Here is a 26,688-nt window from a genome sequence, read left to right as displayed (position 1 = left end):
GGGCTCATACAACTCTTATCACAATCCGTACATCCATCCATTGTGTCAAGCACATATGTACATATTTTGCCATCCTCATTCTCAAAACATCTGCCTTCTACTTGAGCCCTTGGTATCAGCTCCTCATTTTTTCTCTTCCCTCCCCTCTGTCCCCTCCCCCTTCCCCCATGAACCCTTGATAAATTTATAAATTATTATTATTTTGTCATATCTTACACCATCCGATGTTTCCCTTCACCCACTTTTCTGTTGTCTGTCCCCCAGGGAGGAGATTATATGTAGATCCTTATAATCTGTTACCCCTTTCTCCCTCACCTTTCCTCCAACCTCGCAGTATTGCCACTCTCACCACTGGTTCTGAGGGGTTCATTTGTCCTGGATTCCCTGTGTTTCCAGTTCCTATCTGTACCAGTGGATATCCTCCAGTCCAGTCGGATTTGTAAGGTATAATTGGGATCATTATAGTGGGGGTGGGGGAAAAGCGTTCAAGAACTAGAGGAAAATTGCATGTTTCAAACTTTCTACACAGCACCCTAACTGGCTCATCTCCTCTCTGTGGCCTTTCTGCAAGGGGATGTCCAACTTCCCACAAATGGTCCCTGGGTCCCCACTCCGCACTCACCCTCATTCAAAATGCTACAATTTTTTTTTTTTGGTCTTTGATGCCTGATACTTGATCCCTTTGATACCTTGTGATCTCACAGGCTAGTATGCTTCTTCCATGTGGGCTTTGTTGTTTCTCAGTTAGTTATCCCGTTGGTTATCTTCCAGCCTATAGGACCCCAGATTCTATATCTTTTGACAGCCAGGCACCATCAGCTTTCTTCACCGCATTTGTTTATGCATCTGCTTTGTCTCCAGCAATCATGTTGGGGTAGGCTGGTGTGCTTCTTCCATGAGCTCAGCAACTTTTGCATTTAGTTCTTCACCTACTCTAGTTTGAATAGTTCAAATTGCATGCAAATCTTTTTTGCCATTTCTTCACAAAATGTTCAGTTTTGATGGATTCTCACAGTGCAGCTCTTGCTATGGCTGCAGCAGTGGTGATGGCTATTCACCCTAAAATAGTAACAAATAACATTCCAATAAAGCTTTATCTATTTCCAGCAATACTTTAGTTAACACATTAGTAAAAGGACCTTCTTCCCAAGGTCAAGATATCACTGGCAGCCATTCTACCTACCACAATTATCTTTAAGTCAAGCCGTTCAAGTTTCCCATTCAACCCTTTGAACGCTGGTTGTCAATTGGATCTCACATAGATAATTCTTCATAAGGACTCTGTACTCAAAACAGAGGTACTTTACTAATGAAAATATTTTGATTTTTTTTGGTTCAATGAAGACTACAGAGTATACTTTTGATTTAAGGTTTAAGGTTAAAAGATGAACTCAAAGCAATGAATTTAGGTGCTAATGGAAATACATTGGGTTTTCAAGCATTATCAATGAAGAAATTTGAGGAAACACAATCCCTATTACAATATTATGTACAGGAATAAAATGCTTAGGAATACCTTCTTCTAGGGAAGGGAAATATTTGTATATAGGAAACTGTAGGAAAATACTAAAATAAATTAAAATGACCTAAAGAAATGATGAGTTAAATACCCTCCCCCCAAATCAAACTAACTTCCACTGAGTCAATTCCAGCCCAAAGGGACCCTTTAAGAGACCCTGGTGGTGTGGTGGATTATGGGTTGGGCTGGTCAGCTGGTTGAAACCATCAACTTCTCCTAGGAAGAAAGATGGGGTTTGTATTCCCATCAAGAGTTATAGTCTCAGAGACCCAGGAGTACTTCTACTCTGTCCTGCAGGTCACTGTGATGACCTAAAGAAAGGAGCATGGCCTAAATTAAAATTGAAAAGTGTGATAGTTCGGTTTAGTGTGCCAACCTGACCAATAGGAACATGTGGGATTAATCAGGTTGTGGTTTGATTGGAGGGCAAAGAGATAAGTGGTTCTGAAAGCCCTCCCACCCCCACCCTTCTCTTTTGCTCTCTGGTGATCTCTGCATGCTACTGCTGTAGCTAGTTGTGTGCCTCAACCTGTGAGTTACACTACTTGTGGGCAATGCCAATCCATGGCTGTGTCACTAGAGATTGAGACTCCTTTAAGACTTGCTTCACCATGCTGCTAGGCATATATTGCTTGAGCTTGAGGCTGATGGATCCTGTTGCCTTGCTTTGCTTGTGTTTGATATCCCATCTAGGACTGCTTTGCTAAGCTCTCAAGCTACTGATGGTTGGTGACCCACCCTTGCTTTCAGCCTGTGGGAAGATTCTGCTTGCGTTGCCCCAGAGAGGACTCTGCCTTCTGCTCCCTTGACCTTGGACCTGGCAGCCCATGTGAGTTGAAGGACTTCTAGGATATGAACTGTTCCACAGAAGTGAGTTGAACTGAAACATCTGTACTGCTCTATGGACTAATTAGCTGTTATATTCATCTTGCTGTATAAACCTATATATTATATATATAATCTATTATATATATTCTTAAGTGTCCTGATTTATTTTTTATAGCAAACCCTGCCTAACACAAAAGGTCAATTCACTTTCCTGGTGCTATGATCTTCGATGGAAACTATGCCACCAGTATTTTAAATACCAGCTAGGTCACATGTAGGTAGAAGGAATCTGAGAGCTTAACCTCCATAAAACTTTATTAACCTCCATTAAAATCTTATGAACATTATGTGATAAATTAAAAGTGCTTTGAACTGCCAGAAGAACAAATAGATTTCTTAGAGAATGTACAGCCAGAACGTTTGGAAATACGCATGGTGAGACTTCATCTGATACACTTTGGACATGTTATCAGTAGAGACAATTTCATGAAATAGGACACATACTTGGTAGCAAAAAAGAACAATACTCTCATTGTGATGGCTTGCTATGGTGGCTGCCACAAGGAAACATAAAAGCAATTGTGATGACACAGACTGGGAAGTTTTGTCCTCCTGTACATAGGTTCACTAAACTCAACCGCACTTGACACCAACAAATAAATGGAAGAATTTCTCATGCTCATCTATCCGAAGACTCAATATGGTCAATTATTGTCAATAATACCCAAAGAAATTTAGAAATTTAATATTCCAACAGCCTTCCTTACAAAAATATGTGAATCAATCCTCAAATTTCTGTGAAATTGTCCTGGACTCAGAATAGCCAAAGTATTCCTGGGAAAAATAAGTATATGAAGAATTTCACCTCTCACTCTTGGGTTCCATTCTATTAGTGTGAACGTGGTTAAGAAGTGGTTGCAGGTCCTTGGACAGGTTATCTGAGATGTAGAACAGAATCCAGGAGATGAGTCAAGGAGAGTTTGGTTTCAGTTGAAGTCATCTCACTTCTTGAAAGTCACATTTAATGACTTGTACTTTATAGGCCACCTCAATTTTCAAATGATGTTTGGAATGTAATATTTAACATCTAGAACTAATTCTTTCCTTGAAATGATAAAATCTAATACTAATGTAAACCAAACACACTTTCATGGAGTTAACAGATCAGTAGTGTAGGATTTCCTAGACTTGGCCTTCTCTGTATCACCCCTTTTAAGTTTTACAGTTTTCTCATGTTCAATTTAGATTTCAATAATTTTTCTATGCAAAACTCTCCCTGTGACAAACTCAAGACCCTACTGTTAAGGTGAAGTGTTCATTGCCTAACACTGAAACAAAATCCTCCAAAGTTACTAACTTTAAAACAGAAATGCATTATCTCACAGTTCCGGGGCTATTGGCTGCACTTGTTCCTTCTGAAATGTGACAGAAATATCTTGTACTCTTCTTTCTTCGTGTATGATAGATCCAGGAATTCCTGTGTTGCAACAAAAGCATGATGGCATCCTTTACCTCCCTCGGTTTCTGTGTATATTCTCCTAATTTGTAGGAATGCGCACAAGGAGAACCCACCATGTCCCGTATGACTTCTTTTTAACCTAACTGATCCTATTTTCATATAGCTTATTTCCAAAGAGTCACATTCAGTGGTATAGGAGCTAGGACATCACCACATCTTTTTAAGGAATGCAATACAATCCCTAAGAAGGGGGTTCCCTGCTTCCCATGCATTTGAATCAAATTTTCAATGATCTGTTCTGAAATCAACCTACTTGATCCTGCGAGTGAGTTCACACATCATCTGCAAAGGTATAACTGAAATGTAGCCACCCAACAGAATTCTCTATATTGAGGGTCATGATTTCACACACGCACAAAAGAGTTTTTGCATATTCAAATTCTGTCCAATATGGATGATTCCCTTTGATGATTTGACCTCAATTCATTCTTTTGGGGTTTTAACCCCCTCCTGGAACTGATCTTCTAAGTCCTGTTGTTCGATGTGGGTGATTACCCTTGGGGCATCTCTGGAGGTAAGAAGTCTCCCCCAGAATTATGATTAGTGTCCCAATGAGTTTAATTACAGAAGAGTCACTCTTTCAGATGCACCAATTAAATGGCTTCATACTGCTTATTGTAGTTCAAATTAAAAATGTCCAAACCTGTAACCTTGCTGATGACAGTGCTTGTTTATATGATGTCTGTAGGGCTGGCTTTTTTAGGAATTGAAATGATGGAGCCAAAGCATAACCAAATTTAGACATGAAATTATTCTCCATCTTTCTGGCCATTGAAATTTCAACTATTCTGTATGAAGCCTGATGTCAGTCCAAATTATAGGTTTGAGAAACAAAATAATGTAAAGGTTATTTTACTTCTAAAACAGAAATGTCCAAATATTTATCTAGGCAATGCAAATTTCTCAGTCTACCTAAGTATACTTAAAAAAATCATAAACTGCTCATCCTTTCAAAAGTTTGCTAGTTTTAGGATGCATTATGCCAACCATGGAATGGCTGTTTCTCTTTCTTTATAATCTAGATTCCTGCTTCTATTGGCTATAGGGCAGTGTATAATAAAAGTTCCATTAATTGAATAAGAGGTGAAACTTTTCTGAAATTCTGAGATGAGACAGATGCTGAAGCATGGGAAGTCGAACACATGGAAATGTATCTTGATTTGGTGATGGTTGATGGGCAACCTTACGCTGTGTGTCTACAGGGATTGCACCCGTGCATGAAGCTGCTATCTTTTAGGGCAGAAGAGAAGACATCACAGCCCCAAACTTGGATTGAAAGACTGTTTTGTTTTGCAGGTAACCCAGAGAATTTTCCCCCTCTTTGTGTGAGTCTTCAATAGTCTTTACATTACATCAAAGTACATTGAGAGTGTCATTGTCTTTTCTAAAAGTTATCAGTGAACCTGATAACTATCCGCATTAGAGATCCTCTGTTAATGACATATGAGGATAGACAATCTGTGAAACGCTTTTGGATATTTTCATCCTAGAAAAATTCAGGATACATTTTCCTTTTCTGACATCAGCACTGTTAGAAACGGATTCCAAGGCTGACTATTTTATATTTCAATGGCCCAGGTGCTACAAATATTACCTAGTCTCAGTGTAAATGATCTATAAGCACTGTTTGTTGCTCTGTAACATTGTTTGTTAATTATGAAATATATGGCTAATTATAATTATTAGAGAATGGCATAGGTCTGTAGATCTTGAATGTGCAACTATCAAGAACCTAAGTAATATTATGCTAGTAAGTTATTATTGAAATAAAAATATGTGTATATTCTATATATGTACCACATATACTATCATGTGTATATATACATACATATACAAGTATGCACAAGGAACCTTCAAAAAGGACATGTAAAATGGAATTTAAAGATAACATAAAACTTACACACACTTTTTAAAACCCTCTCATATAATTTTATTTTATTCCGGATGGAAAGTTAGTGTGGTAACTCGGTTTATTAAGTAATCTACTCTTCTCCCACATATACTTCTAATTGTTTCTCATTATTCAGTGGGATCACTGAGGCTATGGGCCATATGTTAGTCATCTTTATTAGGAACCCTGGTGGTATAGTGGGTATGGGTTGAGCTGCTAACTGCCAGTGCTTCAGTTTAAAGACACCTGCCGAATAAAAGGGAGGAAGATGAGGCGTTTAACTCCCAAAAAGAGTTACAGTCTTGGAAACACACGTAGGGTCACTATGCGTCATAACCAACTGGATGGCAGTGAGTTTGGTTTTGGTTTATATTCTTATTGTCTTGGGCACTGCTATAGCCTAGTAGTTCTGAATGAATGTTTGCTTAATGAGTAAACAAATAATCTGAAGAGTTCAAGATGTCACTAGTCATGATTATATTTACAGGTACATTTTCCCTGAATTCTGAAATAAAGACCGACTGAAGAACATATGGAACAAAGATATAATGTGACTGAGTTCATCCTCTTAGGGCTCACTCAGAGTCTTCAGGGTCAGAAAATACGATTTGCTGTGTTCTTGCTCATTTACATCATCACAATGGTGGATAACCTCCTCATTGTCGTGACTGTGCTGATGAGTCCAGCCCTGAATGCCCCGATGTACTTCTTTCTGGGCTACTTGTCATTTATGGATGCTGCTCTGTCTATTGCAGTTACTCCAAATATGTTTATAGACTTACTCTATGAGAAGAAAAACATTTCCTTCCAAGCTTGAATGACTCAGCTCTTTATAGAGCACTTATTTGGTGGTGCTGAGATTTTACTTGTGGTGGTCACGGCCTATGACCGCTACGTGACTATCTGTAAACCTCTGCATTACATGACCGTCATGAACCAACGAGTATGTGTTCTGCTGCTGCTATGGACCTGGTTTGGCGGTTCTGTTCATGCAGGGATACACCTTCTCTTTGTCTATAACCTTCCGTTCTGTGATCCCAATGTTCTAGACCACTTTGGTTGTGTCATGCACCCTTTATTAAGACTTGCCTGTACTGACACCCATGTTACTGGTCTCACTGTGTTAGCCAATGATGGGGTAATATGTGTGGTTATCTTTATGCTGTTACTCATCTTCTATGGAGTCATTCTGAACTCCCTGAAGACTCTTAGTCATGAAGGGAAGCACAAAGCCTTATCCACCTGTAGCTCCCACATCACTGTGGCGGTCCTCTCCTTTGTCCCCTGCATTTTCGTGTACGTGAGACCTCCTTCCACCCTGCCCATTGATAAGTATTTGGCAGTGTTTTATACTGTTTTTACCCCTATGTTGAATCCATTAATCTATACTCTAAGAAATGCAGAGATGAAAAATGCCATAAAGACGCTTTGGACCAGAAAAAAAAATGATATGCCAGATAGATGCACACACTACTTTCAGGAAAGAATTTCCCATTTCCAAAGAACCAGAAGTACAAAATACCCAAATGCATTGCTATCAAGAGAATTCAAGTAAAGTTTCATGTAATATTTAATTGTGGAAAATATTTCCTAACTTCAATTTAATTTTTCATGATAAAAACCATTATTGCAATACTCCCAATAATAAATCTTGTTCAAAATGTATCTTAAGGTTTTCATTTCTTCTAAGTAAAGGTTTATTTTACATAGATTGAATCTACCTATTTAGGTTATGTGATGACATATGACAGTGAATTGCAGAAATTATTTTGTAGAATATTCTCAAATGTCTTCTCTAGATAAATTTGAACTTTTCCCACCATTAATATTGGCCATTGCAGATGTCAGGATAATACAATTCAAAATAAGCCTAAAACCATGCAACTCCCCACTCCATGCAGAGGTAGTCTATAGTAAAATTTGACTTCTAGCGATAAAAGATCTATAAGTTCTAGGTACTTTCCCACTTGTCATTATCTCTTCCAGTGGAGCAGGCTTTGTTGTAGCTGTTGCTATATTTTCATAAAGGTTACCACTATTCTTCCTAGATAGGTTAACATGACTAGAAACAACAGGCTCAGGCATTTCAACAATCGCAAGGCTAGTACAGGACCTGGTGGTGTTTCATTCTGTCACGCATAGGGCAGCTATGGATCAGAACCGACTCAATGGCACTTAGCAACAAGAAGCACTATCCTTATTATATTTCAGTGTCCTTTCTTCCTACTTAATGTTGATCATGGCCATATAGGAGAGACTTCAACCCTGACTTCTCTGGACAATTAGCAAATTCAAACCATTGAGCTTCAAATCTAAAAACCAGAACTTCATAACAGTATTGCTTTGTATGGTTTTGTTGTCAAGTAAGATGCTATTTGTGCAGCTTTTAATCTCCAATATCCTCACAAAGGGCATGCCGATGATCAGATAATAAAGAAATTAGAATATATGATTTTACAAAATTCTTGGTGAAATTTTGTAACCCTTCATAACATTCATAAATTTTTGTGTAACTATTTTTATTGAATCGGCTTAAAAGAAAAAATCTGTCCCTGACAGAGTAGAAAACTGCGGTCAGAGAAACTTCTGGTCCCTGGTTCCTCTACAAAGCCTTGCTTGGAGGGTCTAAAGTGATGGGGGTGGATCCTAGTTCACTGGCAAAGCACAGTGTCTATGTGAGTTTACATCCTCATTTTTATCCCTGCTATTTTTTACATGGAAAGCAACACTGCTGGCAAATTGGCTCAGTGCTTGGCTGATAATTAAAAATTCAATGGTTTGAGCTTACTAGCTGCTCTGTGGGAGAGATATGTGACATTTCTTCCATGAAGAGTCTAGTCTTGTAACCATTTGGGAACACTTTTTATTACAGGGTTGATATGAGCCAGAATTGACTTGATCATAATGTGGTTGGTTTTGATTTTGATTATTATGTTAATAATAATCTTATATCATATCATCTCAAGTCTTCTTAAGCATAACTATTCATTAGCAGATATTATTAATAATTTGATTAGGTTTGAATGAGCATAACTAAATTCTCCACTTTGGGACATTTAATCAATTTTCAAATTTGTATGGTTTTATTAAGTGATGAGATACAAATCCCAGCTCATTGTCTATATTCACTGATATTTATAATTCTTCTGAAGTCAGGGAAAGTTGTTTTGTGTTTCTTGCACAGTATGTAGGATATAGAATCCAAATCTTTTTAAATTGTGTGTATTCTTAAATTCTCAAATCTACTTGATTTGAGGATTTTCATTGATATATTTTAATGAACTTGCTTTAAAAATCTTAACTATATGCACCAGTTTTCTTTGGTAAGGAGCCCTGGTGGCGTAGTGCATTATCAGAAAGGTCAGGGGTTCTAACCACTGTCTATGGAAGAGAGACGCAGCTTTCTCTCCCATAAAGCCTTATCATCTCCTAGAACCTAAGAAATAGTTCTACACTGTCCTTTATGGTCACTTTATGGTCAGAATTGATTTATTTTTCTTTGATATTTCTTATAAATGTTTATCATATGATAACTCTGAGTGTTTTTATATACTCATGGCCACTGAGTCTATGCCAACTCATAGTGACTCTATAGGACAGGTTAGAACAGCCCCTGTGTGTTCCTGAGACTGGAGCGCTGTACAGGAGTAGAAAGCCCTATTATCTTTCTCCCACGGCGCATCTGGTGGTTTTGAACTACTAATCTAGCCATTAGAAGCCCAGAGTTTAATCACTATGCCACCTGGGCTCCTCATTTTTATATACAGATGCTCTATTTTACAATGATTTTAGTTTTTTATTTCTTGTTTCATACACTGTTGGAGAATTACATTATCTGGAATTGACTTAATACATTTTAAGTTCTTTCTTTTTTTTCTCTGTCAACAACTTAAAAAATATATTGGCTTTTAACATATTCAGAATTTTGTTTGTGCTGACAGAATATCCAAATCTTCTTTATCCAAATAAGGAAAATATTCTGCCAGTACATTCTAGTATTTTCAGTAACAATCTAACATCACCTCTGTTACTGTCATTTTATACATCTAAAATTTTTAATCATTGCATCACTTAAATTTTGTCTTCTACTTTTTTGCTTATCTGTTACTATCTAATATTATTAATATTATTAAATGTGTTAAAGATAACCTCCACTAATTATTAACCATTTTTTTCAAAAAGTGTTATATATTGTTTAATATTTATTCTTCCTGAAAGATCTTGAAATCATTTTTAAAGGTTAAAATCTCCTATAAAATTAAATATAAAATTTTATGTTCTACAATACCTATGTTGATAAAGTGGTTTGTTATCATGTCTAGGTCTGCCATCCAGAAATAGAGACCTATTGCAAAGGCTTGGTTTATAAGACCTAGCAATGCTTTGCTATCAGGTCTGTAGGCTGTATATAGAAGTTGCCTTTTTCAAATGTACAAATACAATTCTCCTATTTACATTTGGTTCATATTTTTCATGAGCTGATCTGGATGAACTCAATGTCTCTTGTTGGACTGTGTCTAGCACAATTCTCAAAGCTGAAAGCTTGCGTATAGCCAAACACACATAGACCTTGTTTTAACCACATCTGGGTCCAGGTAAGGTGTTTGTGTGATCATAAATGTGTGCATGATCATGGAGTCTATATTGAACTCCTCAAAGGACAATATATAAACAAATATGTGTTGGTAAGGAGCCTGAGTGAAACTGTGGGTTAAACATGGCACTGCTACCTGAAAGGTCTGTGGTTTAAACCCACCAGCTGCTCTGCAGCAGGAAAATAAGGCTGACTGCTTCCATAAGGATGTTGGAAACCCTCGGGTTCAGTTCCATTCTGTCCAAGTCCCTATGAATTGGAATCAGCTCAATGGGAGTGGTCGGGGTGTGACTGAATGGGTCTGTGTTTGGCAAACATGATTTCTTTTTGCTTACTGCACTTCAGCCTCTATTAAACCATTCATAGATATGTACTAAACCATAAACTGGTACAAATCCAAACATACATAATTCTACACTCAATCATATGTGGGCGTGTTTTCAATCACATGTGAGCCTTTATCAAATCTGACTGACACCAAATTCTATACATCACCATACACGTCTATGTATGACCATGTGAGGGTCTGGATCCTATAATATATAGGCCTGTATCTATGACAAACAAGTATGTATCAGACTTTCTATTTCTGTCCATACATTGTGTATCTCCAGCCATAGAAGTGATGCTACTTGACCATATCAGTCTTTTTTTTTTTTTGACAACACCACACTACACTGAGCTTTATTTGCTTTCACAAGTGTCTGGAGCTTAAGGCACATGGTTTTATATCTGACCACATGCAGATCTGTAACTGAACACATATAGATTTTAACTGATGAAGTATAGATTTATATCTAAGCAGTCATAAGTCAGTTTCCAGCCACACTTCAGTGAGACTTAGGTCCTTATCCACTTATATATAAATACACATGTTTCTGACCACACTCGTGTGTCTGACTAATATTATAATTGGTTGACAACACACAGGTCTGTATAAATGATGTTATGGATTTTAACACTGATAAACGGATCACACCTGGCCTATATATTCAACTAAACCTGATTCTTTTTCTGACCTTACAAGGGACTGTATTCAACCACACACTAGTCTGGATATAACTACCCATATATCTATATTTGTCCCTGGGTGGTGCATGCAAGGTGTTTGTGCTTGACAACTCACTTCAAGGTTTGTATTGCAAACCCACCCAATGGCACTGTGTGAAAATATCTGGTGATCAGTATTCGTAAAGATTATAGACAGAAACACCTTCTGAAGATCTGAGTAGACAGTGGTATGCATAAACCATCATTCTGATTCTTCCCTACAAATACAATAAATCAAGAATCAGTTTCATAAGGTCAGGAAAACAATCTCTCATATTGTCCCTGCCCCTGCTACATGGGCCAGGGACTGTTTTCAACTGGGGAAGTAGATACAGAAAAAGTGCCTGTTTTCCTAACCATCATGCCCCCTGCCTTCCCTTTTCCCCCACCTCACTCTGTACAAGGACATAGGACCTACACTGCTTCTGCTGTACCATCAACAAAGCGTACCTCTGTGTGGGGCTGTTTGAAGTGGGCCAGCACCAGCCCACTGTCAACTGCAAGTCTCCTGGGAATGGCTACAGGCCTGTGCAGTGGAGTCTACTACTCCTATCGTTGACTACCTGCCTCTCCGCTCACTGCAGAACTCAGGCCTGTGAATCAACAGGGAAGAACTCCTGCACTTCACAGCGGGGAAACTCCACAGTAAACCATGAAAATAACAAGGATGGGACACCAAATCAAGACCCAACTCATTGCCATTAAGTCAATGCCGACTCATAGTGACTCCAGTGGGTTTCCAAGGTTTTAACTGTTTATGGGAGTAGAAAGTCTTTCTCCAGTCAAGTTTCTGGGGGGTTTCAACTAGTGGCCATGCAGATCACAATCTAATTCATAGTCACCAAGGCTCCTATGGAACACACAAGAATCAAATTAATTACGTCTGTAAGAAGAGACAATGGAAAGGTTTAATGTAGACAGTCAAAATGAGGTATGTGAGGGCTCACCTGGGGAGCAGACCATCGACTGCTCATATGTAATTTCTGGTTAAAGTTTAGGAATATGAAAATAATTTCATGAAAGTGAAAATAAGACCTTGAATGTATCCTATCTGACTTTAGTGATCATCTCAAGGACCCACTTGACATACTGATTACTAATGAAAGAAAACATGGCAAGTGGTGGGATGCCATCAAGAATATCACACATGAAGCAAACAGAAGGTAACTAGAAGGAAAAGAAAGAAAGATAAAAGTGGACGTCAAGAGAGACGCTGAAAATTGCTGTGTGATGTAGTGTAGCTAAAGTCCATGGAAGAAAAGATGAGGCAAAAGAGATGAACAGAAAGTATTAAAGGGAAACTCCAGAAGATAAGGTATTATGATAAAATATGCAAACGCTTGCAATTAGAAAGCAAAAAATGAAGAACATGCTCAGTACATCTTAAGTTGAAAAATTTGAAGAAAATTTTAAACCCTAGAATTGCAATAGTGAAGGGTGCTTGGGAAAATATTAAATGATCTATCAAGCTTAAAAATATGATAGAAGAAATGCACAGAGCCACACCCCCAAGAACTCATAACGTTTCACCACTTCAAGAAGAAGCATATAATCAAGAACAGATGTTGTTGAAAGAAAAAGACCAGGCTGCACTAAAGATGTTAGTGAAACACAAGACTCTGGGAATTGATGAAATGCCGATTGTTAAAGTTAAAACACGGGAATCATTCATTTCTTTATGTCAAGAAGTTTGGATGAGAGCAGTCTCTCTGAACAACTGGAAAGAGACTGATGTGTGCCCATTCCAAAGGGAGTTAACTCAAGAGGGTGCAGGAATGATTGAACTGTATCATTGAACAGTGGTATCATTAATATGGGGATGGTGAAGAATATGGAGAATATCATGGATTGCCAAAAGAACAAACAAATCTGCTTTGGAAGAAGTACAGCAAGAATGGTCCTTAGGTCCAAGGTGATTCCCTCTTCCAAGGGACCAACTGGTGCCCCTTTCAGGAAAGTAGCAGCTTGGAATAGCATATGGCCTGCCCCAGATGTCCCTGGGTGAAAGGACTGCCCTTCTCCTTTGGCCCTCCTTTGGCAGCCTACAGAGATAAAAACAAAGACAAACAAACAAACAAACAAACAAGCAAACAAAAAAAAAAGAATGGTCCTTAGAGGCAAGAATGGCTTTGTCTCATTTACTTTGTATAAGAAGAGATACCCCATCCCCCCAAAATGGATTTTTTCCCAAAGTTATGTTTTTACAGTTTTTCAAAACAACCTTACAACCTTCAAAGTACTCTCCATTACACTTAATACATTTGTCAAATCTGTGACTCCATTCTTGGAAACAATTTTCAAACTCATCTGGATGGCTGACAGCACTTTCCTCATTTTTTCCCCACCTTTTCTACATTGTAAAATAGCTATCCTTTCATGTCACTCTTCATTCAAGGAAACAAAAGGAAGTCACACAGAGTGAGATAAGGTGAGTTACGTATGTGAGCATGAGAGGCATGATGTGTTTTACTTAAAACAGGTGCACTGAGATGGCTGCGTGAGCAGGTGCATTGTCATGGTGGCAAAACTAGTCCTATGTTTGCCACAAATCAGGCCTTTTGTTGCACTCTGTTACACTATCTTTTCAGAAACTCTTAATACTCATAGAAAGCTTCATTAACAGTCTGACCAGGTGGAACAAACTTCAAATGCACTACAAGTCTACATTTTCATCTGTTCGGGAAGTTGATGGGCGCTCAGCAGGAGGTTTGTCATGAATTGATATTTCACCTTTTTTGAAATGAGAAAACCATTCGCACTTGAGTTTTTTCCCCAAAGCACTGTCCTTGTGTTCAACATCACAACAATTTCTGTGAGATTTTCCCAAGCAGGAAACAAAATTTCACAGCTGCCCAGTGCTCTCTTAAATCAGCCATCACAATAAAATAAGATTCAGCAGAACTTATTTTATGAAAAAAATTCACTGTGACCAGAATAACCCATGGGATGCCACTGGGTACACTAACTCAGCGAGTTTCTGGATGCTTGCCTAGTGGGGAAAATGCATACTATAAAAGCTCCACCCAGATAGGCTCCTTTCTGTTTTTTTGGGGGGGTGCCACTCATATGTTGTCAAGAGAGCAGTCCTTGGCGAAAGACATCATGCTTGGTAAAGTAGAGGGGCAGGAAAAGAAGAAGGCTCTCTGTACAATGAATCGACACAATAAATTGTTGTTGTGGATGCAAGAACAGGCTCTAACATAAGAACCATTGAGGACGGCGCAAGACTAGACAGTGTTCCGTTCTGTTGTACACAGGGTCAATATGAGTTGGAACCAACTCAATAACACCTAACAACAGCAACATAATTAATATCACATCCAAGTAAAGATTTGCTACTTCAAAAATATCTGCAGTGGTACATGGACAGGAAGCTGCCAGATATTCAAGCCAGGTTTATATGGGGATGAAGCATGAAGGACATCATTGCTAATGTCAGCTGAATCTTAGCTGAAAGCAGAGCGTATCAGAAACATGTTTCCTTGCGTTTTATAGACTATTCAAAGGCATACAACTGTGTTGATCATAACCATGGATAACATTGTGAAGAGAGGGAATTGCAGACAGTCCATTGTGCTCATGGAGAACCAATACATAGACCAAGAGGCAGTTGTTCAAGAGAACCAAGGAAAACTGTGTGGTTTAAAACCAGGAAACCTGTGAATCGGGGCTGCATTCATTCACAATATTTGTTCAATCTTCATGTTGAGCAAATAGTATGAGAAACTAGGTTTTATGAAGGAGAATCTTGCATCATGACTGAAGGAAGGTTTAATAATAAACTTTAATTTGCAAATGACACAACCTTGCTTGCTGAAAATGAAGAAGACTTGAGGAACTTATGGATGAAGATCAAGTTCAGCATGTATCTGTATGAATTACAATCTACTATAAAGAAAACTAAAATTCTCAACATGGTAGCAGTAGATAATATTGTGATAAATAGGGAAAGATTGGAATTGGCAAGCACTTCATTTTGTAGTTTCATAATCAATGCTCATGAATATAGCAGTCGAGAAATTAAATGGAGATTTGGTAGAAAGGGGGAACCAATCACAATTATCTACATATATTCCCTCTCTGGGGGACAGACAACAGAAAAGTGGTTGAAGGGAGGAGTCGGATATTGTAAGATTTGACAAAAAAATAGTAATAATTTATAAAATATCAAGGGTTCATGAGGGACTGGGGTAGGGAGGGAGGGGAAACAATGAGGAGCTGATACCAAGGGTTCAAGTAGAAAGCAAATGTTTTGAGAATTATGATGGCAACAAATGTACAAATGTGCTTGAAACAGTGCATGGATGCATGGATTGTGATTTGTCATACGAGCCCCAATAAAATGATTAAAAAGAAGCAGAAATCAACTGGAGAATTGCACTAGAGAAATTTGTAGTGCAACACCTCTTCAGTGTATTAAGAACAAAGATATTACCACATTTTTCAGAACTAAAGTGTATCTGATCCCAAACATGGTATTTTCAATCACCTTGTATGCATGTGAAATTTGGACAATGACTAAGGAAGACCTCTTAAAAACAGGTACATTTTCAATTATGGTTTTGGAGTAGAATATTGAAAAGGCGGTGGGCTTCCTGACCAAATCTGTCTTGAAAGTACAGTCATGCTCTGTAGAAACAAGGCTGAAGGGACTTTTTTCTTATGTAGTTTGTCATCAGGAAAGACTGGTCCCTAGAAAGACACATGATGCTTGGTGAAGTAGAAGGTCAACCAAAAGAGGAAGTCTCTCAACAAATCGAATTGACACGGTGACTGCAATAGTGAGCTCCAGCATAGCAAATGTGAGGCTAGCACCCGACCTGCCCTCGTTTCGCTCTGCTGTCTACATAGGCTTGTTAGGAGTCAGAACCAACTTACAGGCACCTAACAACAATGACTAAAATAAGTGGTATGCATTGTATTATTTGAAACATGAGGTAATATGGTCAGTTGTGTTTTGGGTAATAATTTAAATGAGATCCAAAGTAGAACTAAAATATATATTTCAAAAATAATTAATAAAAAATAATTAATAATAATCCCATTCCAAGACACCAGGAGTGATGGCTAAGGGATCTGTACAACTATTTTTTCTTAACATGTTGAGGTAGAGACTGAAGAATCAATATTCTTCATTTCTTTGTTCATTTTTAATTTCTTTTTATCATTTCCTTTTCTTTCCCTTTCACCTTCTCATCTCTTCCCACATTTCTTCCCTCCCCACCTTCTTTTATCAACCCTCATTCCTTTGATTTTTAATTCATTCTTTTATTACTGTGGACTCTTTATTTGTCATATCTTCCCCCAAAAAGCCTCCTGAATAAGTTGAGAATGCTTCAATAGTTTGAACTCCCAGCACTCTTTCACTCAAAGAAATGTTTCAGAACATAATTTCTTAAGAATATTGTCTTCCTTTATCACATTAATATACCTCTTACTTGAATATATCAATTTCATAATATAACTTCTCAGTTCTTTCATTTCTTTGTTTCTTTCATGTTCTATTCTTTAGGTCTTTCATGAACAGATACAATTTTTTCCGTTTATTTTACTTGCTTTTTGTCAATGTATACACAATGACAAGTAGATACTACTGTTCATAAAACAATAGATGAGATAGATAATTCATAAAATATAGTTTTATGCTGTGTTAAAATGGGATTTTTTAGTTATGGATATAATATTCTTTTTTGACTCCATGTTATTCTTAATGTTGTCTAGCATGCTGGTGTATGTACCACATTACTTAGACTATTTGCATCTTTTTGCAGTTGTGAATAACACTGTAATGAACATAGGTGTCTATATATCTATGTGCATCACTGCTCTCAGTTCTATTCTTTCTGCAAGTAATATTTATAATAACACAAAACCAAAAGTCTGTTGGGTTGGCTTCCAACTCATGACAACCAAACACGACAGATTAGGCCCTACTACTTAAGGTTTTCAAAACTATACATCTTCATGAGCGAAGGCAGCCTCATTTGGAAACAGCTGGTGGGTGCATTTCACACTTCACTTTGTGGGAAACAACCAAATGCTTTATCTGCTGCATCACTAGAAATCCTATAATGAATATACTTATTTTATAATTGACAATGATCAAGATTATTTGTTATGATCTACAGTAAACAGTCAAGAATAATGAAAGCAATGCCTTCAAATCCTTTATCAGGCTCCAGGCAAATACTAGACACTTTATATATATAAAAATGCAAAAATCCTAACATCGCCAATTACAAATTATGAAATCGAAGGACACAGATTTGGGGCTTTATTAAATTGCTGAGGTCACATAAGGCAAGTGGTGAAGGTGGGATTGAAACACAGGCAGTGTTGCTCTTGAATACAAATAATTCATAACTGTGCTATGAATGCTAACTATAGACTAAGTCATCAATAGGTGCACTTTGGATGAAAAACTAATCAGTATTTGATTACTATAATTATGAAATATCACCATTGGCTACTATTTTTAAAGTGACAGTGATGGTTTTGGAAACTTATTTAATTATTAATATAGATATATCCAAACCCAAGCTTTGAGTCAATTCCATTTCATTAGTGAAGAATAGAGTAGAATTGCCCCTTTTGGTTAATCTTTAAGACAGACTAGAATTACCCCTTTAGGTTTATAAAGGTGTAATTCTTTAAGGAAACAGAAAAATATTTGCTCCTACAGATCAAGCAGCTGGTGGTTCCAAACTGCCCCACTTGCAGTTAGCAGACCCATAAATAACCTGCTTTACTACCAGAATTCCTTAGAGTTATACAGCAGAATGCAATCAGGAGAACTTTCATTGATGGTGTCATAGACCTTTGGACTGGGAAGGATTCCACGACTCCCTTGTTTAGTGTAGTCTCTGTGGGTGAGAACCAACTTGAGGACAGTTAAGAACAACTTGTATTAATTATATCAAAAGATTTCTCTAGGTCATGAATTAATAAGTAACTAATCTGGGTGCTTCTGGTTTATGGTTTCCCATATGGTTAGAGTCAGAAGTGGTTGAGGAGGAAATCATCTAAAACGTTTCTTTACTCACATAATTGGTGCATGAACTTGAACAGGAGTGGTTGGACTAACTAGCGCTGTCTGTACACCTTCCACTATTACTAGATGATCTCTCCTTAGAGTCTCTCAAGTATGGTCTTTCTAGAATCGTGGCATTTTACATTGTACACTGCATTTCTAAAAGGCATGTGTACCAATAGAATGATCCAGGAAAAAATTATATTATGTTTCTTGACCTAACCCTGGAAGTCACATGGAATCAGTTTTGTCTTTGTCTATTAGTCCAGAGAGTCATGACTTTTCTTACATTTTCAAGAAGAAAAGGCACATTCTCTATCATTTGAGGAGCAAGAGGCAATGAATCTGGAAGAGCAACTATAGGAGGATATAATGTTGTCCACATACAACATGCCACGGTCTTTCCTTGGCCACAGCGATGTACATCCCCCCCTAAAGAACCTGCAGTCACTGCCCTCTTTCCCAAGGTCTCTGTTTCAACTCTTTCCCAAATTTTCCAAATTAAATTTCAAAATCCAATATCAGATTATAACATAGGGTCCAGGATCTTAGCATCCACATCGACGGCTGACAGAATATGAACCTTAGCATCCCCGACTCTGAGACCAGAAGAACTGGAAGGCAGGTGGCTCCCACTAGTGACTGCTCTGAAAAGGATTGCAAGGGGGTGCTGGGTGAAGTGGGAGAAAAGTGTGAAACAAAAAATCCCTGGACAAAGACTGATGGAATCCCCAAAGACCCCAAGATTATGGTTCTTAGTCTTCCTTCAGTTCTAGAACCTAACTTACTCCTTTGACTTTCAGTTTAAGACACGTCTCTAAAGGGAACATGAATGTGAGCGAGATAAATACTCCCTAGAATAATTAACTGAGTTCAGAAGAGTGGCATTTGCCTAAAGACAAAATTCAAAATAAAGTAAGAGTTAGGAAAGACGAAGGAATAGAAAAAGGAAACAGGAAGACAGAGGGCTAAGTGGTATTATTACATATTCTGGGCACAGCAATCAATGACATGACCCCAAATGCGTGTGGCTTGTTGAATAGATAATGGATTGTCTCTGTAAACCTTTTCTCAATTAATGTGTCAAAAGCAAAAAAATTAAAATTCCCATATTATTAAACTTTATCTTTTGTGATTTGTGTTTATTTGAAAAAATCCTATAGGACCAACTCATTAGCTATATTTGGTTATGATCTCTCAGCCACTTAATTTCCCTAAAGGGAGATCTTCCTTGGAAAACAATGCATGTAATTAAAGCAGTTATGCCGATCAATTAGGCAAACATAACAATGTCTTTCGTTTGAATTACACTGTAGCAAATTCTACAGCTATGCCACACAGAAAAAATACAAACAAGTTGGCCATGAAGAAACTTGAGTTCTTATCCTGAATCTGCCACCTGAATGTGCAATTTCATGAATGTCTGTTTCTTCTCTGTGTCTCCTTTTCCTCATAAATAGAATAAATTTATTTTTCATGTCTAAGGTGCTTTGGTGGTGACATGGGTTTGACACTGGGCTGCAAACCACAAAATTGGATGTTCAAACTCAGCAGCTGCTCTGTCCGCTCACATAAATATTTACAGCTTCTAAAATGGTTTATAGGGGATATGTGAGCAGGGATTGATTTTGTGGCCATGTTTTGTTTTATTATTATACCACTATCAATTTATCTCCCCAAACACTTATTTATTTATAGATTAGGATCACATTCTATCCTCCAGGTGCTAAAACTCTCAGGTTAGATAACATGAGTCAGTCATTACTCTTTTTAAGAGGAAGTATCGTCCATTTCATTACAGAGATTCCTGATTTTGGATAACTCTGAAATTTGGTGAGAACACAATAGAACAGAAAGACAATAAATGGCTTCTCAGTTCTCCTGCCCAGTACTACTATCCGGGGCAAGTGAATGGGTGGTTCTGAACCTCAGCTTTTCTATCTGTAAATTCAGAATACAAATACAACCCAATAACACAACTCACAGCCATTGAGATGATCCCTATGGATAATTTGTGTTTATGTGAATTCATTGCCATTGAGTTGATTCCGATATACAGTGAACCTGTAGAACAAGGCAGAACTACTCGCTGTGGGTTTCTGAGACTGTAACTGTTTACTGGAGGAGAAAGCCTCAGTTTTCTCCCTTTGGCGACTGAGGGATTAGAATTGCTCATCCAGCAGCATAACCGCCAGGTCTGATTTAAGTGATTTATATGTGAAAGTGGCTTGCAAATCCAAAACGTTCCCTTTACAATCTGAAAAACCAAACAAAGTGTCTTGCATTGAGATGATTCCCACACGTGGTGACCACGTGTTGCAGTGTAGAGCTGCCTGCACAGGGTTGTCTGGGTGGTAATCTTTATGCAAAGTGAACGCTAGGTCCTTCTTTATGGAGCTGCTGGGTGGGTTCAAACCACCAACCTTTCAGCCAGCAGTCACGGAAAAATTGTTTCTGCCACCCAGGGACCATGTTCCTTTAAGAGCATATGTTAGGGTGGGTTAAAAATGCTGGTTGGATAGGCACAGAAGCATGTATTTTCAACTGATTTAAAAAGAAACAAATATGTTTATAAGTACCGTATATACTCAAGTATAATCCAACCGGAATATCAGCCACAGCATTGAATTTTACCACCAAAATTGCATTAAAAATGTGTTGAAAAATCTTGGCTTATACATGAATATATATGGTAGTTCTCCTGGGAGGAGACATGTGAGATTCTCAGAGGGAAAAGGGAGATTCATTGTTCAAATCCCTGTGCTTTATGAATGAATTTTTTGGCTTTCTGAGTTCGGATGAGTCTTCTTAAAATCCTCTGTTGGATAATTAATAATAAAGGAGGTTCATGCTAACTACCTAGGTATGTTTTTATGTTGAAGATAAAGGGGGCCATGGTCCAGAGCAAGACTTGAGACTAGAGAGACCTGGATTCGATTTTTCAGGTCTGCTCTTCTTTAAGCATATGCCCTGTGGTAAAAGGTTTACTTGCTTTGTCTCAACGTCTTTATTTGCAAAATAGAAGGAATAACCTTCCTACTATATAAGGCTCTTTCAAAAATTAAACAAGAGAATTTATCTGAAGACCTTCTCAGTGCAAAGTGCATACAGGGAAACACTCAAATAATATTGATTTTTGTTCCTTGCATGTAGTAATAATGGCAACTTTTAATAGCGATTTATAACGTATGAAATATTTTCATGTATCTAATCTGGATGTGTGCTTAATTTCTTCAGTTTTTAAGCTTCTCAGATCATTTCTGAGACCACAACAATGGAAGCAGGGATAAGAGAGGGCTATTAGGAAGTTCAAAAAAGAGCTAGAAAGTCTTTCCAAAAATTATTAATATCTTTTAACAAATGAGAACACTATGGTATGCTCATTACAGAAAAAAGGAAAATATAGATATATGAAGAGGAAAGGAAAATACCTATTAATTTCAGTCTACAATAAACCTATAAAAATAATATTTGGCTATATTTAATTTATTTTGCACAGAGTTTTTCATGTCATTTTTTAAAAGTTCAATATCGAACAATATAAAAATATGCATAACAAACAAAGATTTTGATGAATATTTCTTTAATTCCTGAAGGCAACAAGAAATGCATCATTTAAACCTACTAAAATGCAATAAAACTAATTGAATGAACATTTCTTTTTGTAGTTTGTATTTCTTTTTGAATTTTGTTTGTTCTAGGAGAGTGCTCCTGATTGCTTCCAACGCACCATTGCACGAGCAACGTTAGTGAAAAAGAAATGGGTTTGGGTACATCTGGTGGCTCCCATATCATATTTGAAAACAGTCAAGGCCAAAGATTTCTGTGAGTTGACAGGGTCTTATTCGATAAAATGTAGGAGATAATTACAACCTCAACTCTTTTGAATTCTTAAGCTGTACAATAGAAGTAGATGTTCTTGGTTTCCTGAACTCATGGGGAACTTAAATCATCTTTTCAAGATGAAGAACTTAGAATAGTAGTCCCTGTTTTAAATACTTACTCTACCTTCACTGGATAATGTAAAAATGTTTATCTTGGTCTGACAGTCTAAGAGGTAATTCAGTAGTAGATTATCTGGGAGATTCTGCATTTGGTTGTACGTTTTCTCAACACAACTGTACACATTTCTTTGACACTTTTACATGTTTGTGTCTCACATGAGACTGAAAGCTGTACAACCCCTAGAATAGGAGTTTTGGGGAGTAGCCCCCTAGTTTTGTGTCCCTTCTAGTCCTCCCCATTCTAGCAACTTACATAAATTAGAGAGTCTATAACTGGTGATCAAATAAGCATGGGAATCAGTGAAGGTTGGAATAGATGTGGAAATGAATCAGTGAATGAATAGAGAGATGGATGAATGAAATTGACTAATGAGTTCTGGGCAATAGGAAGTAACCTCTATAAAAGTAAACGATGGGTTTTATCTGGTTATGGTAATGCTATAATTGTAACTTTCTTGATAATTTCTCTATAATTCCTCTGAAAGTTTGGATGGTATCATTGCAAGGGCAAGTAAGAGACCAATGTAATTATATTTTCAAATGAGAAAGCAACTTTGCTTTTATTTGATTTTTGTCTGGATTGCATCCCTTACTTGCCCTATTTCACTCACATAGAAACAGTTTGTTAATATACTTTCGCTTTTCTGCTTGGAGGCTGCAGTCTTGTAAGAGTCATATCAATATAATCCTGGTTTCTGTAGTTTTACAATCATAGGTAAGGTTTCTTAAATTTTCTGGTTTTCTTGGCTGCTTTGCCTCTGTTAGAGTCTACTCAGATGATTTGCATCAGTCTTTTTTTTCAGAAGGACTGAAGTTATATATTTTAGGACTCAATGGAGGGAAATATTCATTATATTTATGGAATATTATAGTCAAAGTTAAAAAATAGTTCCAAGGGGAAAATAGAATTATGAGGAAGAGATGGAGACCAATGGACTTTAGATATCATTTTTTCAAGGTGGGGAATGTTGAGTAATAAGATAGACTAAAGATGGGTTTGACACTGAAAGATTCAGTGAATCACCTCATAATCTTTATTTTGATTAATATGGATATTTAATTTTGGTAATTTTGGGTGTGGGTGAAGTTCAGAGGGGCTAATAAAAATGCTCTTCAATATCCTATCTTGTTTTTATGATTTTAAAGTCTCTAAAGTATATTTTTAAAAATGCAAAAACCTCCCAAAAGATAAACCAGACAAATACATCACGAAACAACACACAGTGAAAGAGAATCTGAATTTTTTGTCCTTTGCAGCTTTCTCATCAATTAACATTTAATAAAAAAGACAAACGACTTTCCAAATATGACAAAACCATCATTCTCATACAAATAGAGTATGAACAACCCAATTATGTAGCTAATTCATTAGCTAAATAAAAGAAAGAAAATCCAAAACTTTCATTTAACTCATAATTACAGTATGAGCCAGAAAAATATTAAAACCCATTTACAGGCGATTACAGTTCCATTGTTTTTCAACCAGGGATGTGCAATCCATTTATACACATAGTTGGAAGACTGGTTTTACCCACAATTATTATGGACAGTTAATTGGACTTCCTTAGACACCACTTTCAGCTTGGGACAAGAATTATTTACATCTCCAGTTTTTGGTAACAGTTTTCTATAAAGAATTGTAATCATATGGGAAGGTGTAAACATAGAATCATATACACGAATGAGTGCTGTAGATATCAGATAGTTTTATTGACTATATCTGGCAAACTTTTAGTGCTCCTAAGTCTTTCATTATCAAAGGATTGGTAAATGACGAGTGTTAAAAGGGTTTTATACATCATTGTAAGGGGTTTTTAACTCATTTGTAGTGAAAAAAATAAGCGCATTAAAAGATCTTGCCCAGGGAATCAATGGTTGTGAGAGAAATATATCGATGGAAGACATCCATAAAATGGGAACTGTGACCTTAGTTAATGGCATACAGTTATTGATAAATGATGGGATAGACTTCAGAGGATAAATATTTTCCTAACATTGTTTTCTTCCCAGCCTGTCCTCTAACAATCACTTAGTGATTCCTGTCACGCAGAGTCAGGAAGCCTGGTGGAATGGCACCATGGACGCCTCCCCTGGGAAGGGAGAGTGGATCTAGATCCGAAAGCACGAGAAGAGTGTGTCTAGTTAAGAGTGTATTCCGTTCTTTTTCTAAGAAAGACGGTGACCACTCCTATTTCAAAAGAAGAGAACAGGCGAAAAAAGTAAAGTGTCTTCCAACTCACATCTTTTTACTTAGGATTTATTGACCACCACGCTGGCTTACGCGTTAAGGTAGATAAGGGGCTAACAAAGTGAAGCCGGCAGGTGTGACTCTGCCTTTCTGTGGCTTATTTAAAGGACTTCTGAATGGTGCTTGGACTGTATATTAACAATGTGTCAAACCAGAGTCCAAGTTGTGTGTGTGTGTGTGTGTGTGTGTGTCCGCGCGCGCGCGCGCGCGCATGTGCGCGTTGCTTGCTATAGAATTGATTTTCACTCTTGGTGGCCCCATATGACAGAGTAGAACTGTCCCACAGGGTCTCTTGGGCTGAAAATTGTACAGGATCTGACTACCAAGTCTTTTCTTTGATTGTGTAGCTGAAAAGTTTGAACCACAGATTTTTTTCTTTATTTTATTAACACTCAAGTGCTTAGCCATTTTTGCCACCAATTTTCTTATTTAAATGTGTACGCACACAGATGTATACACACATGCACACTCATGTATGACTTTTCTAAATGTCTTACTGAGAGGTAATCGGGCTTATTCTGTGGTGTACTCCCTGTGTCAGGATGTACTAGCAAAACTCTGTGATTCCTCATCCGATGATGTTGTAGATGAAATTCCAGTATCAATAGAAGGAGAAGACAGCCTCAATGATTCATTTTGATATATTGAATGATAGAAAGTGTAGCATTCTTTTCCCTTTTAATATATATATGTATATATATATTTCTCTTTTAATATATAGCTTATATTATTAAAGTACTTTGGGCTTATCTGAAAACCAAAATATAAAATGCTCATCACTCTGCTCTATTAAGAATGTTGTATTTACAGGTTAATCTTCAACCATCGAGTTCATCATCAGAACTGAAAGGAAAGAAAACAAAACGAATGTGACTGAGTTCATTCTAATGGGACTCACCCAGAATCCTCAGATGCAGAGAATTCTAGCGGTGGTGTTGCTTATCACCTACATAGTTACTGTCACAGGCAACCTTCTCATTGTGGTCACCATAATTTGTAGTCAGACTTTGGAATCCCCAATGTATCTCTTCCTTGCTTTCTTATCATTGATAGATGCATGCTGCTTCTCTTCAATAACCCCCCAACGCTAGCTAACTTGCTATCTGAGTCTAAAAGTATCTCTGTCAATGGCTGCCTCACACAGATCTTTACTGAACATTTCGTAGGTGATTCAGAGATCGTTCTCCTTGTGGTCATGCCTTGTGATCGCTAGGGGGCCATCTGTAGACCTCTGCACTATGTGACCATCACGAACCACCGTAAATGCTGCCTCTTGGTGGCTGTGTCTTGGACGGTGGGCTTTCTCCACTCTATTGGACAGATTCTTGTCACTTTGGGGCTCTCATTCTGTGGCCCCAATATCATGGATCCACTTCATGTGTGACATCTTCCCCCTGATACAACTTGCCTGCACAGACATTTTCTTTGTTGGTCTATTGGTTGGTGCCAATGGTGGGGTACTCCCTGTGATCACCCTCTCACTGTTGTTAATATCCTATGTTGTCACTCTCTATGCCTTGAGGACACACAGCTCTTTAGGGAGGAAAAAAGCCTTCTCTACCTGTGTCTCCCACATCACTGTTGTGGTCTTATTCTGTGTGCCCTGTATTTTTATGTACCTGCGACCAGTAGCCACCTACTCCATGGATAAAGCCATCACTGTATTCCACATACTTGTCACTCCCATGTTAAATCCCATTATCTACACAGTAAGGAATGCAGAGGTAAAAAGTGCCATCATATTTTTTTTGAATAGGAATGTAATTTCCAATAATATATGATCCAATACAAAGATCTCATTTTGATAATAATCTTTACATTTCTATTATATATACACTGTTTCCACATACCTCATCTGACTCCTACAGAACCGCCATAACAATTATTTTTATTTGAATATGAAGAAATACTTAGTTAAAAGGGCTTAGATTATCATCCCAAGGTGAAAAGCAGAGCTATTTGGATCTGCATTGTAATTTCAAATCACACCCCATTTCAAAGATTT

The 26,688-nt window shown here is 37.5% G+C and overlaps 1 non-coding gene and 2 pseudogenes across 1 annotated transcript; all 3 read left to right on the top strand.

The window, feature by feature from the left end:
* The first annotated feature begins 6,280 nt into the window (after window positions 1-6,280).
* Window positions 6,281-13,159, top strand: LOC142445751 (putative olfactory receptor 4A4; annotated as a pseudogene).
* Window positions 13,160-13,295: 136 nt separating this feature from the next.
* On the top strand, window positions 13,296-26,464 carry LOC142445750 (olfactory receptor 4C12-like; annotated as a pseudogene).
* Window positions 13,307-13,451, top strand: LOC142447608 (small nucleolar RNA SNORA67). The gene has a single exon (XR_012784278.1). It is a non-coding gene; the product is annotated as a small nucleolar RNA SNORA67 (small nucleolar RNA).
* Window positions 26,465-26,688: the final 224 nt, after the last annotated feature.

This window comes from Tenrec ecaudatus, chromosome 4, assembly GCF_050624435.1.
Source record: "Tenrec ecaudatus isolate mTenEca1 chromosome 4, mTenEca1.hap1, whole genome shotgun sequence".
In the NCBI taxonomy this organism is placed as follows: domain Eukaryota; kingdom Metazoa; phylum Chordata; class Mammalia; order Afrosoricida; family Tenrecidae; genus Tenrec; species Tenrec ecaudatus.
Note: the sequence above shows the minus strand (reverse complement) of the source record. Positions and strands in the feature narration are given on the sequence as shown.